Here is a 14,076-nt window from a genome sequence, read left to right as displayed (position 1 = left end):
CGGTGACTTCAAAGAGTCTCTAAGAAATGCACCAAGTTCCCTTTCAGCTCAATCCTGTCTGCCAGAGTCCCAGTAGGGGGTGTGGCAGTCCTTTGTGTGAGGGCAGTCCTCCACCCTCCCAGCCCAGGAAGACCCATTCAAAATGCAGATGTATGCAAGTGAGGCTGAGTACCCTGTGTTTGGGGTGTGTCTGAGTGAATGCACAAGGAGCTGTCAACTAAACCTAGCCAGACGTGGATTGAAGGGCACAACAAGATTTTAGTGCAAAGAAATGCTCACTTTCTAAAAGTGGTATTTCTAGAATAGTAATATTAAATCCGACTTCACCAGTCAGCAGGATTTTGTATTACCATTCTGGCCATACTAAATATGACCTTCCTGCTCCTTTCAGATCAGCAGCTGCCACTTCAACAGTGTATGAGGGCAGCCCCAATGTTAGCCTATGAAAGGAGCAGGCCTCACAGTAGTGTAAAAACGAATTTAGGAGTTTCACACTACCAGGACATATAACTACACAGGTACATGTCCTGCCTTTTACCTACACCGCACCCTGCTCTAGGGATTACCTAGGGCACACATTAGGGATGACTTATATGTAGTAAAAGGGGAGTTCTAGGCTTGGCAAGTACTTTTAAATGCCAAGTCGAAGTGGCAGTGAAACTGCACACACAGGCCTTGCAATGGCAGGCCTGAGACAGGGTTAAGGGGCTACTGAGGTGGGTGGCACAACCAGTGCTGCAGGCCCACTAGTAGTATTTAATCTACCTGCCCTAGGCACATGTAGTGCACTCTACCAGGGACTTACAAGTAAATTAAATAGTCAATCATGGATAAGCCAATCAGTAGTACAATTTACCCAGAGAGCATATGCACTTTAGCACTGGTTAGCAGTGGTAAAGTGCCCAGAGGTCAAAAGCCAACAACAACAGGTCAGAAAAAATAGAAGGAAGGAGGCAAAAAGTTTGGGGATGTCCCTGTCAAAAAGCCAGGTCCAACACACAGGTACCCTCAGTCAGGAATCCATCGTTGTTGCATTGCTGATTTGTGTTTTCCTTGCATTTTCCCTCTAACACGACTATTTTGTCCTTAGGGGAACTTTAGTGCACTTTGCACTCACTTTTCAGGGTCTTGGGGAGGGTTATTTTTCTAACTCTCACTATTTTCTAATAGTCCCAGCGACCCTTTACAAGGTCACATAGGTTTGGGGTCCATTCGTGGTTCGCATTCCACTTTTGGAGTATATGGTTTGTGTTGCCCCTATCCCTATGTTTCCCCATTGCATCCTATTGTAACTATACATTGTTTGCACTGTTTTCTAAGACTATACTGCATATTTTTGCTATTGTGTATATATATCTTGTATATATTTCCTATCCTCTCACTGAGGGTACACTCTAAGATACTTTGGCATATTGTCATAAAAATAAAGTACCTTTATTTTTAGTATAACTGTGTATTGTGTTTTCTTATGATATTGTGCATATGACACTAAGTGGTACTGTAGTAGCTTCACACGTCTCCTAGTTCAGCCTAAGCTGCTCTGCTAAGCTACCATTATCTATCAGCCTAAGCTGCTAGACACCCTATACACTAATAAGGGATAACTGGGCCTGGTGCAAGGTGCAAGTACCCCTTGGTACTCACTACAAGCCAGTCCAGCCTCCTACACTAGGGCTTTGTGATCAGTGTTCACTCGAGAAACCGTACCTTAGAACTACGGAAGAAAGTGAGCCAATTAATAACTAATGATTCTCTCTCTATCTGATATCCACAGTCGGCGCGTTGTGCTTTTTGGCACTATTGTCACTGAACTTTTTTAAACTGCATATCCCTGGTTCTACTGATTGGATTTGTGTCATTTTGCTCTTGTTTTATTTATCTTTATTAACAAGTACATAAGCCCTTTCATTTGCTCTTAGATGAGAACTGTTCTCAACCCCATGGCACTGGCATCCACTGGGTGTTCAGTGGGCTTTTGGGGGGTTCAAGTATTTCTTTGTAATATTATCTATGAAAGAGTTCTTGACTTTCTGAAATGCTTCTTTGTGCGCCACTTTAAACTGTCATTTGGCTTTGGCCTTCAAAAGTGCTCTTAATGATTCATTTAGAGTTTGAGGTATGAAACTTCCACAATAATTGCCCATGCCCAGGAAGGTCCTGACTTCCTTGGCTAACGTTGGGGCTGGGGCACTGCTTATGTCAGCTGACTGTTTTGGATCAATATTGATACTGACCATTGAGATCAGGTAGCCAAAAATTGAATACTGTCTTTGAAGAATTTGCACTTACCTTTGTGAAGTGGGAGACCTTGTCCAGTCTTTTAAGGGTGGCTTGCAGTTGCCGACGGTGCTCTTCCTTCATTTTTGTGAGTATCAGTATATTGATATTAATGTTGGGGACCCCCTCTAGTCCTAATAGTGTTTCACCAATGGCATTCTACAATACTTTGAAAGCAGAAGAAATGCTGAAGGTCAATCTTTTGTACCTTTTTAACCCTAAATAACTAAAGAAGATGGTGATGTATTAACAAGCAAGGTCTAGAAGAAGCTAATAGTATCCAGGACCTAAGACCAACTTCAAGGACCATTGCACTCTGGAGGTCAGCAGTGGTGTGGCTCAAGGTTGGTGTAATGTGTTGTTCGCACTTGATGTCACAGCTGGGGAGTTGCATATCACTGCAAATTTAAACAGCTCATTGGTGCTTAGATTTGGTTGTGACCACCAAGGGAGTAGCCCACGGTATTGGCCCAGGTACCTTCTCGATCATGTCCATGTCTTCCAACTTTTCTAGCTGTTTCTTCACAAGGGCTGGAGATCGAACAGGACTCTTTAGTGTCTAAAGCCTGTAAACTTTGTCTGGTCTAAATGAAGAATGATTACCATGGTTTTAGACACCCTAATCCTAAGAATAGGTCTTGAAGGATGTCTTCTAGGTGACAGTCCCTTACATTTTGTTCGTGAAAAATGAGTCCCGGATCTTCAGTCATGCTGCAGCTAATATTTCTCCCTGTGCCTTGAAGGGTGACTTAGAACTTGATGTCTATAGCTTGATCGTGATGTTGTATTTGTGTTGGGAAAACACATGTCAGTGTAACTTGTGCGTTTCCACTTTTTTTGTAGATTCTGATTTTGGGAGGGTGTAGTATTGGCGAAGCCATAAATGCCTTGATGTTTTCTTGAGTCATTACATTGTAGAGGCCCCGGAGTTTGTGAATGTACATGGTATTTGTAATGCGCAAACCTAGGCAAAAGGCAGAGGAACGTTGTGCAGAGTAAAAGACCAGCATAAAGTCAACGAGTGATAGGAGACGTGACTAGTTTGTGAACGGTTAATGCATTGTTGTTTAAAGAGGTGTGTCTACAACTTGTTTTTAAGTTGGAGCAATATCAGTGTAGTCCTGATCTTTACGGGGATGTTGTTCTAGACTTTGGGTGCATAGATGCAAAAGGGCTGCTTCCTTGTTTTTTTCTTTTTGCATTGCTTAGTCTGTAATCTGACGGTGCCCTGTCTGCTGCTGTACTGAGAACAACCAGACCTGGTGAGTTTGTCTACCAGATAAGAAGGGGTGCGATCATTGTGGCTTTGTAAATGATGCAGCTTGTTTTTAAGATGGTGCGGGCCACCAAGGGGGGCCAACACGTTTTCATAAGGATGGGGTAATGTGATCATATTTCTTCAGACCCTGAACGAGACATATTGAGGCCTGTAGGATTCCCTTAAGGGATGCCAGTGTGGAGTCTGAGAGGCCATGGAGCATGGCGGTACTGTGAGAAAGTAGCCTCTTTCTAGCCTTGTTACCCCCACTTTTGGCCTGTTTGTGAGTGTATGTCAGGGTGTTTTCACTGTCTCACTGGGATCCTGCTAGCCAGGGCCCAGTGCTCATAGTGAAAAACCTATATTTTCAGTATGTTTGTTATGTGTCACTGGGACCCTGCTAGTCAGGACCCCAGTGCTCATAAGTTTGTGGCCTATATGTATGTGTTCCCTGTGTAGTGCCTAACTGTCTCACTGAGGCTCTGCTAACCAGAACCTCAGTGGTTATGCTCTCTCATTTCTTTCAAATTGTCACTAACAGGCTAGTGACCAATTTTACCAATTTACATTGGCTTTCTGGAACACCCTCATAATTCCCTAGTATATGGTACTGAAGTACCCAGGGTATTGGGGTTCCAGGAGATCCCTATGGGCTGCAGCATTTCTTTTGCCACCCATAGGGAGCTCTGACAATTCTTACACAGGCCTGCCACTGCAGCCTGAGTGAAATAACGTCCACGTTATTTCACAGCCATTTTACACTGCACTTAGGTAACTTATAAGTCACCTATATGTCTAACCTTTACCTGGTAAAGGTTAGGTGCAAAGTTACTTAGTGTGAGGGCACCCTGGCACTAGCCAAGGTGCCCCCACATTGTTCAGGGCCAATTCCCTGAACTTTGTGAGTGCGGGGACACCATTACACGCGTGTACTACATATAGGTCACTACCTATATGTAGCTTCACAATGGTAACTCCGAATATGGCCATGTAACATGTCTAAGATCATGGAATGGCCCCCTCTATGCCATCCTGGCATGATTGGGACAATTCCATGATCCCAGTGGTCTGTAGCACAGACCCTGGTACTGCCAAACTGCCTTTCCTGGGGTTTCACTGCAGCTGCTGCTGCTGCCAACCCCTCAGACAGGTTTATGCCCCCCTGGGGTCAAGCCAGGCTTGTCCCAGGATGGCAGAACAAAGGACTTCCTCTGAGAGAGGGTGTTACACCCTCTCCCTTTGGAAAATGGTGTGAAGGCAGGGGAGGAGTAGCCTCCCCCAGCCTCTGGAAATGCTTTCTTGGGCACAGATGTGCCCAATTCTGCATAAGCCAGTCTACACCGGTTCAGGGACCCCTTAGCCCCTGCTCTGGCGCGAAACTGGACAAAGGAAAGGGGAGTGACCACTCCCCTGACCTGCACCTCCCCTGGGAGGTGTACAGAGCTCCTCCAGTCTCCAGACCTCTGCCATCTTGGAAACAGAGGTGCTGCTGGCACACTGGACTGCTCTGAGTGGCCAGTGCCACCAGGTGACGTCAGAGACTCCTTCTGATAGGCTCCTTCAGGTGTTAGTAGCCTATCCTCTCTCCTAAGTAGCCAAACCCTCTTTTCTGGCTATTTAGGGTCTCTGTCTCTGGGGAAACTTTAGATAACGAATGCAAGAGCTCATCCGAGTTCCTCTGCATCTCTCTCTTCACCTTCTGATAAGGAATCGACTGCTGACCGCGCTGGAAGCCTGCAAACCTGCAACATAGTAGCAAAGACGACTACTGCAACTCTGTAACGCTGGTCCTGCCGCCTTCTCGACTGTTTTCCTGCTTGTGCATGCTGTGGGGGTAGCCTGCCTCCTCTCTGCACCAGAAGCTCCGAAGAAATCTCCCGTGGGTCGACGGAATCTTCCCCCTGCAACCGCAGGCACCAAAAAGCTGCATTACCGGTCCCTTGGGTCTCCTCTCAGCACGACGAGCGAGGTACCTTGAATCCAGCAACTCTGTCCAAGTGACTGCCACAGTCCAGTGACTCTTCAGTCCAAGTTTGGTGGAGGTAAGTCCTTGCCTCCCCACTCCAGACTGCATTGTTGGTAACCGCGACTTTTGCAACTTCTCCGGCCCCTGTGCACTTCCGGCGGAAATCCTTTGTGCACAGCCAAGCCTGGGTCCACGGCACTCTAACCTGCATTGCACGACTTTCTAAGTTGGTCTCCGGCGACGTGGGACTCCTTTGTGCAACTTCGGCGAGCACCGTTTCACGCATCCTCGTAGTGCCTGTTTCTGGCACTTCTCCGGGAGCTACCTGCTTCAGAGAGGGCTCCTTGTCTTGCTCGACGTCCCCTCTCTCTCCTGGTCCAATTTGCGACCTCCTGGTCCCTCCTGGGCCTCGGCAGCGTCCAAAAACGCTAACCGCACGATTTGCAGCTAGCAAGGCTTGTTGGCGTTCTTTCGGCGGGAAAACACTTCTGCACGACTCTCCAAGGCGAGAGGGATCCGTCCACCAAAGGGGAAGTCTCTAGCCCTTTTCGTTCCTGCAGAAACCGCAGCTTCTTCTGTCCAGTAGAAGCTTCTTTGCACCCGCAGCTGGCATTTCCTGGGCATCTGCCCATCTCCGACTTGCTTGTGACTTTTGGACTTGGTCCCCTTGTTCCACAGGTACCCTAGATTGGAAATCCACAGTTGTTGCATTGTTGGTTTGTGTCTTTCCTGCATTATTCCTCTATCACGACTTCTTTGTCTTTTGGGGAACTTTAGTGCACTTTGCACTCACTTTTCAGGGTCTTGGGGAGGGCTAATTTTCTAACTCTCACTATTTTCTAATAGTCCCAGCGACCCTCTACAAGGTCACATAGGTTTGGGGTCCATTCGTGGTTCGCATTCCACTTTTGGAGTATATGGTTTGTGTTGCCCCTATCCCTATGTGTCTCCATTGCATCCTATTGTAACTATACATTGTTTGCACTGTTTTCTAAGACTATACTGCATATTTTTAGTACTGTGTACATATAAATTGTGTATATTTGCTATCCTCACTCTGAGGGTACACTCTGAGATACTGTGACATATTGTCATAAAAATAAAGTACCTTTATTTTTAGTATAACTGTGTATTGTGTTTTCTTATGATATTGTGCAAGTGACACTTGTGGTACTGTAGTAGCTTCACACGTCTCCTAGTTCAGCCTAAGCTGCTCTGCTAAGCTACCATTATCTATCAGCCTAAGCTGCTAGACACCCTATACACTAATAAGGGATAACTGGGCCTGGTGCAAGGTGCAAGTACCCTTTGGTACTCACTACAAGCCAGTCCAGCCTCCTACATTGGTTGTGCAGCGGTGGGATAAGTGCTTTGAGACTACTTACCACTTTTGTCATTGTACTTTTCATAAGAGAAAAATATACAAAACAAGTTCAGTTTGTGTACACATAGCTAAAAAGTTTTGCATTTCCTCTTTTCACTGTTTTCTAAAGTGCTGAAAAGTACTTCTAAACTTTCAAAAAGTTCTTAAAAGTTTTAAAAGTTTTTTTCTGTCTTTCTAAAAAGTTCTGAAAACTTTTTTCTCTTTTTCTATCACTTTAACTCTCTCTAAAAATGTCTGGCACAGGCCAAACTACTGATCTGTCCAAACTTGCATATGATCACCTTAGCTGGAAAGGAGCAAGGAGTCTCTGCATAGAGAGAGGTTTGAGTGTAGGGAAGAATCCTTCCTTAGAACTGTTAATTAACATGCTTAGAGAACAGGATAAGGCCATAAGTGCCCCCTCTGTTGAAAAAGTAGCTAATGGTTCTCAATCTGATCCAGGGACTCCCCCAGGAAAAGGTTCAGGAAAGAAACTTCTTAGCCTGCCTATTACTAGACAGTCTAGCATAGTTGGTACTGAAGTGGAGTCACATCATACAGATGATTTGCTCTCACATTACACTGTCAGCCAAGCTGTTAGGGTGGCTTCTGTAAGGGACAGGTCTCCTTCTGTTCATTCCCATCACACCTCTGTATCTAGAAATGTCCCTCCCACCAGCCCTGAAGACAGATTGTTAGAAAGGGAACTCAATAAGTTGAGAGTGGAACAAACCAGACTGAAGCTTAAAAAGCAACAGCTGGATTTGTATAGACAGTCTTTAGAAATAGAGAGGGAAAGACAGAAATTGGGTTTTGAAACCCATGGTGGCAGCAGCAGTATTCCCCATAGTCATCCTGTAAAAGAGCATGATTCCAGGAATCTGCACAAGATAGTTCCCCCTTACAAGGAGGGGGATGACATTAACAAGTGGTTTGCTGCACTTGAGAGGGCCTGTGTTGTACAGGATGTCCCTCAAAGGCAGTGGGCTGCTATCCTATGGCTATCATTTAGTGGAAAAGGTAGGGATAGGCTCCTTACTGTGAAAGAAAGTGATGCCAATAATTTCCAAGTTCTTAAGAATGCACTCCTGGACGGTTATGGCTTAACCACTGAACAATACAGGATAAAGTTCAGAGAGACCAAAAAGGAGTCTTCACAAGACTGGGTTGATTTCATTGACCATTCAGTGAAGGCCTTGGAGGGGTGGTTACATGGCAGTAAAGTTACTGATTATGACAGCCTGTATAACTTGATCCTGAGAGAGCATATTCTTAATAATTGTGTGTCTGATTTGTTGCACCAGTACTTGGTGGACTCTGATCTGACCTCTCCCCAAGAATTGGGAAAGAAGGCAGACAAATGGGTCAGAACAAGGGTGAACAGAAAAGTTCATACAGGGGGTGACAAAGAGAACATTAAGAAGAAAGATGGTGAAAAATCTCAAGATAAGCATGGGGATAAGGGTAAAACCAAAGATTCCACTTCAAATCTTAAACACTCTTCAGGGGGTGGAGATAAAACAAATTCTTCCTCTTCTTCCCAACCTACACAGGTTAAAAAGCCTTGGTGCTTTGTGTGTAAAAATAGAGGCCATAGGCCAGGGGATAAGTCCTGTCCAGGTAAACCCCCTGAGCCTACCACCACTAATACATCAAGCTCTAGTGCCCCTAGCAGTAGTGGTACTAGTGGTGGGACTGCTGGCAACAGTCAAGTTAAGGGTGTAGTTGGGTTCACTTATGGGTCCATAGTAGAAACTGGGGTAGTCAGTCCCAAGACAGTTTCTGTCACACCTAGTGGCATTGGCCTTGCCACACTGGCTGCTTGTCCCCTTACAATGGGTAAGTACAGGCAGACAGTTTCAATAAATGGTGTTGAGGCCTTGCCCTACAGGGACACAGGTGCCAGTATCACTTTGGTGACTGAAAACTTAGTGCACCCTGATCAACACATCATTGGACAACAGTATAAGATTATTGATGTCCATAACTCCACTAAGTTTCTTCCCTTAGCTATAATTCAGTTTAGTTGGGGTGGAGTTACTGGCCCTAAGCAGGTGGTGGTATCACCTAGCTTACCTGTAGACTGTCTCTTAGGTAATGACCTAGAGGCCTCAGGTTGGGCTGATGTAGAGTTTTATGCCCATGCAGCCATGCTGGGCATCCCTGAGGAATTGTTCCCTCTCATTTCTACTGAAATGAAAAAGCAAAGGAGAGAAGGCCTGAAACCTCAGGATCCCTCTCCATCAACAGGTAAAAAGGGTATCACAGTATCCCCTAACCACCCTACCATTCAGGATACCATTCCTGTGGTGGGAGAAACCTCTCCTGGGGTGGCACCTGTTCCAAGGGAATCATCAGCTGGCAAAGCTGGACTCCCTGAGGTAGAAGTACCTCTCTGTGGGATAACTAACATTGGTGAGAAAAAGAGCACCATTTTAGTTAACATGGAGCATCCCTCCAACCCTCCCAGAGAAACTTTAGTGCAGAAACTCTGCACTGCCTCACAACACTTAGGACAGCATCCCTGCCCTAGTGTGGAGCTCATAGGACAGCATCCCTGCCCTGCTCCAACTCAAGAGAAACAGCATTCCTGTTCTCTCTTCCAGCCAAATGGACAAAGTTTTTGCCCAGCTATGGCTTTACTGAGACAGCATCCCTGTCTGGCATTTCCATCATTACAAATAGGTTCAGTGGATAATTCCCACTGCTCTAAACTAAAACTTACTGATAGAAACTCTGAAAATACATCTTCACATTGTTACTTAGCTAAAAAACTTCAAACAGGGTGGTTGGTTTACATCCCCACAGGGAAGTAACCATATAGTGGATGATAAAGGGAGTAACCAGTCTATTGCAGAGCTACTCTCTACTTATCACCACTTAGACAATAAAGTCTCAACTGGCCAAGGTTAGCCTTATTGTCCTTCGTTTGGGGGGGGGTTGTGTGAGAAAGTAGCCTCTTTCTAGCCTTGTTACCCCCACTTTTGGCCTGTTTGTGAGTGTATGTCAGGGTGTTTTCACTGTCTCACTGGGATCCTGCTAGCCAGGGCCCAGTGCTCATAGTGAAAAACCTATATTTTCAGTATGTTTGTTATGTGTCACTGGGACCCTGCTAGTCAGGACCCCAGTGCTCATACGTTTGTGGCCTATATGTATGTGTTCCCTGTGTAGTGCCTAACTGTCTCACTGAGGCTCTGCTAACCAGAACCTCAGTGGTTATGCTCTCTCATTTCTTTCAAATTGTCACTAACAGGCTAGTGACCAATTTTACCAATTTACATTGGCTTTCTGGAACACCCATATAATTCCCTAGTATATGGTACTGAAGTACCCAGGGTATTGGGGTTCCAGGAGATCCCTATGGGCTGCAGCATTTCTTTTGCCACCCATAGGGAGCTCTGACAATTCTTACACAGGCCTGCCACTGCAGCCTGAGTGAAATAACGTCCACGTTATTTCACAGCCATTTTACACTGCACTTAGGTAACTTATAAGTCACCTATATGTCTAACCTTTACCTGGTAAAGGTTAGGTGCAAAGTTACTTAGTGTGAGGGCACCCTGGCACTAGCCAAGGTGCCCCCACATTGTTCAGGGCCAATTCCCTGAACTTTGTGAGTCTGGGGACACCATTACACGCGTGTACTACATATAGGTCACTACCTATATGTAGCTTCACAATGGTAACTCCGAATATGGCCATGTAACATGTCTAAGATCATGGAATGGCCCCCTCTATGCCATCCTGGCATGATTGGGACAATTCCATGATCCCAGTGGTCTGTAGCACAGACCCTGGTACTGCCAAACTGCCTTTCCTGGGGTTTCACTGCAGCTGCTGCTGCTGCCAACCCCTCAGACAGGTTTCTGCCCCCCTGGGGTCAAGCCAGGCTTGTCCCAGGATGGCAGAACAAAGGACTTCCTCTGAGAGAGGGTGTTACACCCTCTCCCTTTGGAAAATGGTGTGAAGGCAGGGGAGGAGTAGCCTCCCCCAGCCTCTGGAAATGCTTTCATGGGCACTTTTGGTGCCCATTTCTGCATAAGCCAGTCTACACCGGTTCAGGGACCCCTTAGCCCCTGCTCTGGCGTGAAACTGGACAAAGGAAAGGGGAGTGACCACTCCCCTGACCTGCACCTCCCCTGGGAGGTGTCCAGAGCTCCTCCAGTGTGCTCCAGACCTCTGCCATCTTGGAAACAGAGGTGCTGCTGGCACACTGGACTGCTCTGAGTGGCCAGTGCCACCAGGTGACGTCAGAGACTCCTTCTGATAGGCTCCTTCAGGTGTTAGTAGCCTATCCTCTCTCCTAAGTAGCCAAACCCTCTTTTCTGGCTATTTAGGGTCTCTGTCTCTGGGGAAACTTTAGATAACGAATGCAAGAGCTCATCCGAGTTCCTCTGCATCTCTCTCTTCACCTTCTGATAAGGAATCGACTGCTGACCGCGCTGGAAGCCTGCAAACCTGCAACATAGTAGCAAAGATGACTACTGCAAATCTGTAACGCTGATCCTGCCGCCTTCTCGACTGTATTCCTGCTTGTGCATGCTGTGGGGGTAGCCTGCCTCCTCTCTGCACCAGAAGCTCCGAAGAAATCTCCCGTGGGTCGACGGAATCTTCCCCCTGCAACCGCAGGCACCAAAGAACTGCATCACCGGTCCTCTGGGTCTCCTCTCAGCAGGACGAGCGAGGTCCCTTGAACTAAGCAACTCTGTCCAAGTGACTGCCACAGTCCAGTGACTCTTCAGTCCAAGTTTGGTGGAGGTAAGTCCTTGCCTCCCCACTCCAGACTGCATTGTTGGTAACCGCGACTTTTGCAACTTCTCCGGCCCCTGTGCACTTCCGGCGGAAATCCTTTGTGCACAGCCAAGCCTGGGTCCACGGCATTCTAACCTGCATTGCACGACTTTCTAAGTTGGTCTCCGGCGACGTGGGACTCCTTTGTGCAACTTCGGCGAGCACTGTTTCACGCATCCTCGTAGTGCCTGTTTCTGGCACTTCTCCGGGTGCTACCTGCTTCAGAGAGGGCTCCTTGTCTTGCTCGACGTCCCCTCTCTCTCCTGGTCCAATTTGCGACCTCCTGGGCCTCGGCAGCGTCCAAAAACGCTAACCGCACGATTTGCAGCTAGCAAGGCTTGTTGGCGTTCTTTCGGCGGGAAAACACTTCTGCACGACTCTCCAAGGCGAGAGGGATCCGTCCACCAAAGGGGAAGTCTCTAGCCCTTTTCGTTCCTGCAGAAACCGCAGCTTCTTCTGTCCAGTAGAAGCTTCTTTGCACCCGCAGCTGGCATTTCCTGGGCATCTGCCCATCTCCGACTTGCTTGTGACTTTTGGACTTGGTCCCCTTGTTCCACAGGTACCCTAGATTGGAAATCCACAGTTGTTGCATTGTTGGTTTGTGTCTTTCCTGCATTATTCCTCTATCACGACTTCTTTGTCTTTTGGGGAACTTTAGTGCACTTTGCACTCACTTTTCAGGGTCTTGGGGAGGGCTAATTTTCTAACTCTCACTATTTTCTAATAGTCCCAGCGACCCTCTACAAGGTCACATAGGTTTGGGGTCCATTCGTGGTTCGCATTCCACTTTTGGAGTATATGGTTTGTGTTGCCCCTATCCCTATGTGTCTCCATTGCATCCTATTGTAACTATACATTGTTTGCACTGTTTTCTAAGACTATACTGCATATTTTTAGTACTGTGTACATATAACTTGTGTATATTTGCTATCCTCACTCTGAGGGTACACTCTGAGATACTGTGACATATTGTCATAAAAATAAAGTACCTTTATTTTTAGTATAACTGTGTATTGTGTTTTCTTATGATATTGTGCAAGTGACACTTGTGGTACTGTAGTAGCTTCACACGTCTCCTAGTTTAGCCCAAGCTACTCTGCTAAGCTACCATTATCTATCAGCCTAAGCTGCTAGACACCCTATACACTAATAAGGGATAACTGGGCCTGGTGCAAGGTGCAAGTACCCCTTGGTACTCACTACAAGCCAGTCCAGCCTCCTACAGGTACCACCATTCAAATGCAAGAGTACAAGACCTTAAACAGCAGTTCTGAAGTTGCTTTCTGGAAGAAACAATTTCACTTTCTTCAGAAGTGAGAGATTGTACAATGCCATCTTTATTTTTTAGGTCTGGGCTTTGAAATAGCTTTATCTGTTTCGTAAGGCTATGGTTTTAAAGATATATATCACTTAAAAAAACAAAGGTTACAGGGACATTATAGTTAAGCTGACATTTTAAACGTACAAAACCATAGAAATTCACCTGTTACAGTTAGAGTTATCTCAAGTAATTATAACTCATGCCCTAAGGTAAATGATAATGGGATGGAAGAGAAAGAGAGAGAGATTGTCATTCCAATGGTCTCTCCATGCAGTGACTTCAAAGATTACAGTCACAGACCCTCACACTCAAAGTTGAGGGTTCTACTCCAGGTGTGTCTGTGGTAGTTTTCCTTCTTTAATTTCTTTTAAACTTCAGAAGTCTAAGGTTCATACTGAAAGTTGATCTCACTCTTTTTAATTGACAAAAACGTTTTTCTTTTCAATTTGTACAGAAATATCTCATTCTAAGTATATCATCCATCAAAAATATTATCCAATAAAAAATTCTCTATCTCTCACTCTCTTTCAATCCCTTTCTCCCACTCACACCCACTCAGATGCTTATGCACCCACTCAGACATTAACGCACCCACTCACAGACCCACTCAGATCAATCAATCAATCAAGGATTTGTATAGCGCTGCTAATCACACATAGGTTCTTATGTGGGCGTGCCGTTCAGTCGAAGAGCCAGATCTTGAGGTCCTTCTTGAACTGCTTCAGTGATGCGTCTGCCTGTGCTTGAGGGGTAGTGCATTCCATGTACGGGCTGCGAGGTAGGAGAAAGATCTTCCTCCTGCTGTACTTTTCCAGATCTTGGGGACGGCTGCAAAGTAGCTGTTGGGTATGTAGACGGTGAGGCGGTGGTTGAGGTATGCCGGTCCTGTGTTGTGCAGTGTCTTGTAGGTGTGTATCAGGACTTTGTATGTGATGCACTTGTTGACTGGGAGCCAGTGTAGGTCTCTGAAATGGGAGGAGATGGAGCTGTGTTGTGGGATGTCCAGGCTGAGTCTGGCTGCTGCATTCTTGTCTCTTTGTAGTCTTGATTGAAGTTTCTTGGTGATGCCGGCATCCACTCCTGGCAGCACTCAGACCCTC

At 46.2% G+C, this 14,076-nt stretch overlaps 1 protein-coding gene across 1 annotated transcript in view; it reads left to right on the top strand.

Moving 5' to 3' along the window:
• Positions 1–14,076, top strand: part of LOC138248976 (zinc finger protein 665-like) — a 106,692-nt gene that overhangs the window by 33,791 nt on the left and 58,825 nt on the right. The gene's annotated exons all lie outside the window — the stretch shown is intronic.

The sequence above is a fragment of the Pleurodeles waltl genome, chromosome 8, assembly GCF_031143425.1.
Source record: "Pleurodeles waltl isolate 20211129_DDA chromosome 8, aPleWal1.hap1.20221129, whole genome shotgun sequence".
Classification (NCBI taxonomy): domain Eukaryota; kingdom Metazoa; phylum Chordata; class Amphibia; order Caudata; family Salamandridae; genus Pleurodeles; species Pleurodeles waltl.
Note: the sequence above shows the minus strand (reverse complement) of the source record. Positions and strands in the feature narration are given on the sequence as shown.